The 3150-nt window shown below is 32.7% G+C and overlaps 1 long non-coding RNA gene across 1 annotated transcript; it reads left to right on the plus strand.

Moving 5' to 3' along the window:
• Window positions 1-246: 246 nt before the first annotated feature.
• Window positions 247-2079, plus strand: LOC139852949 (uncharacterized). The gene is made up of 2 exons (XR_011761225.1): window positions 247-842; window positions 1739-2079. It is a non-coding gene; the product is annotated as an uncharacterized lncRNA (long non-coding RNA).
• The last annotated feature ends 1071 nt before the right edge of the window (window positions 2080-3150 follow it).

Below are 3150 nucleotides of genomic sequence, written 5' to 3' on the forward strand. Positions count from 1 at the left end.
CAAACTCAAAACGACAATCCGAAACAACTGAAACGAAGGATTTCGGCTTGCATTTTAGTATGTAGGTATAATAATATCTACAATTTACAAAGCCTAAAGTTAAATCCTATGTGTCACTCTGACACACAAAACAGAATCTGAAGTCCACGTGGAATTTTTATAACCAATTTACGACATTTTTTTTACTCAAAATTCCACATGGCACCATCCAACCCCATCTTCTCTCTTCACCTCTTCTGCATCTCCTTTCTCTTTCTCTCACCATACTTTCGAACCCACATCTAAAATTACACCATCGATCCTTTTTTTTAGCCATTTTCTTCAACCGTCATATCTAAATCTGAATCCGCATCATTTTTCTACACAGTAACATATCGATGCAACTGGCCATTAAGCCATTAAAGCCTGAATTCTTCTCTCTTCAAAATTGAATCTGACGATTAAAGCCCACATCCTTCCAACTGGCGATTAAAGCCTAAATCCGACTTAATAGAGGACGCCACAGACACAACAAGATCGAATGGGTATGAGTTTATCACCAATCAAAGATTTAGGGTTTAATCTCACAAATCACGGTTATCAGGTGGCAAAAATTAGGGTTTGTTTTCTTCACTTTTATGCAATCGATCCTTTAATCCTATCTTTTAATCACTCAACAGCTGGCCTAAAATTAGGGTTTGTTATTGCAATTGTTGATTATTACGGAGTAATATTTTTTATTTAATCAACATCAAGTTTCGTGAAGCACCTGAGATATTTAATCGACGATTGTAGGAGAGTAACTCATCGATGGTTTCGTGTTGATTTCATCTTCACTTGGGAAACTTACAGTTCATTTATTTGTAAGCTTTTACTTTCGATTTTGATGTTAGTGTTTTACTCAGTTTATGAGTTCGTTTGCAAAATTTCTTCTAGGAACTTTATGCTGCAACCGATGTTTGTCTGAAATTGGTCTCATAAGGTATTTGAATTAGGTTGTTACTTTCATATTTAGGTTGCACTTTGGCTTTGGTTCATCTCGCAACAATTAGTTTTTTTTTTAATTTTTTATTTCTCATCACTACTTATTCGATAAGTAGGTACTGGGACTTACCGATGGTTATGATCTGTTGAATTAGTTGACTGAGCTGTTATTGTAAGTTTTTTGGATTCGAAAACACATTATTTAAAATTAGATATGGTTATGGCCGTTTTACAGATGAGATTCATTCACAGATTTCGTGTTTAATACATCTGAATTTACATTATGTGGATCTGTAAAAACTAAGACTCGGATTATGAGGATTATGTTGATTATGTAGTCTGATAGTTTAATGAATTCGCTTATAGTTGCTTTTATCAGTTCAACATTACAAGCGTACGTGGAAAATTGGGTTTCGGTCAACATCAGAAATTTTATGTTTAAGACCAAATGGGTCGGTTTTGTGCCGTGTCAAACTTTTCTGTCCTTTTGTAGCTTGAATATGCAAGTAACTCATTTATCAAATATAGTTGTTGATTATAATGTGGAGCTGCTACCATACGCTTATCCTTTGGGATCATATGTTAACGATCTTTGAACTGTGTATTCTATATTGAATTGTGTAAGGACATATGTATTTAATTGTATGTTGATTAGTATATCCTTACATATCAGAATGTTTTTTACATTGGCTAAATGAAATGATTGCAGTCCATTTTTTATCATGTTAGTTACCAGCCGAATTGAATAAACTTTAATGTATGTATTTTATCATAGGGTTCCCCTGACAACTGGTGATTGTTGAGGGCTCATGGTACTGCTATTGGTCTTCCCACCGAAGATGACACGGGAAACAGTGAAGTCAGACATAATGCTCTTGGGGCTATAAGTTATCTTTTCATTTGATATTGAGAGCCATTCATTACATTCTAATGTGTGATATATGTGTTACTTCAAGTCTGTTTTGCCTTTTTCCTTTTGGTTATAAAAATTGATGTACTTCTAATTCACAGCTTACGCCTATCCAAAGGACCCTTTCACCGATCTAAGATGGCTGCAATTTTGTATAGTTGATTTTATGTATTTTACCAACAAAATTGGTTAACATATTATAAAAATCGTTGATTAAGTGCTTCTGCTATTTAAATGTTTTCAGTGGTTGACTTTCAGAGTGGTTGCCCTCAAGTGTTAGTGGTATGTTTATTCAATGATAATGCCTTTATTACTATGTAAAATATTTCTTTGATAGTCGTTAATGAAAATCGTTCGAATTACATATATAGTACAAATATAACTTTAATTTTTAAGAGTAGTTGTTTTAGGCACTTTAAGTCGGATGGCGGTTTTCATTCTATGGTTGTTTTCAGTCTCAAACCGCTAAGTGAAGTTCCGAAAAAGGTCCTTTTTGCTTTTCTTTTACAAAATTACATTGTTTGAATTATTATAAGGATGGGTAATTTGGGCGGGTCATCTGAGTATGGAACAAAATTACACATTTAACTTTCAATATGCACTTCAATTTCAGTTACTACCTTATTTTGACCCATCAATGACATTACATACCACTGAATCTAATTTTGCTGATTCTTCAACATCATTTCTATAAGAAATTTGATTAATGTTTTAGAATGGGATTATAAGCTATAAAAACATTTGGGATTTCTATATATACTTTTAAATTTCCTTGATTAGCTTTTTAACAATTAACAGAAGTAGATGAGCTTACCTTAAGAAGTTGTCATTCCTTGACTGCTTGATTGCGTAGTGTTTCATTCGATATGTTGTTGCATACTACACTGTTGCATAGGTGATTGTGATCATATGTTTTGTGTTGAAGTATGCCTCTTCATTATAAATGTCATGTTGAAAATACAGTAAACTTATTGACATAATATATGAACAAATGAATGTACAATAACCACTGCATTGATTCATAGTTGTTAAATTAATATCTTTTTTTTAAATCTTGGTTGTAACACTAACAAAATCAATAATAGTAGTTTTCGGAATTTTATTTATCAAACCGTAATTTGCTATCAATTATAACGATTTCGATGTTTACATTTGGAGTTGTCGTGCAATGCACGGGCTCTTAGATTTAGAGTTGTCCTAATTAATTTTTGTTGATGTTTGTTGGTTCAAGTATTTTGGGCGTTTTCTCTTCACAATGTTAAGTAATGAGTTTGTTC

The sequence above is a fragment of the Rutidosis leptorrhynchoides genome, chromosome 6, assembly GCF_046630445.1.
Source record: "Rutidosis leptorrhynchoides isolate AG116_Rl617_1_P2 chromosome 6, CSIRO_AGI_Rlap_v1, whole genome shotgun sequence".
NCBI lineage: Eukaryota > Viridiplantae > Streptophyta > Magnoliopsida > Asterales > Asteraceae > Rutidosis > Rutidosis leptorrhynchoides.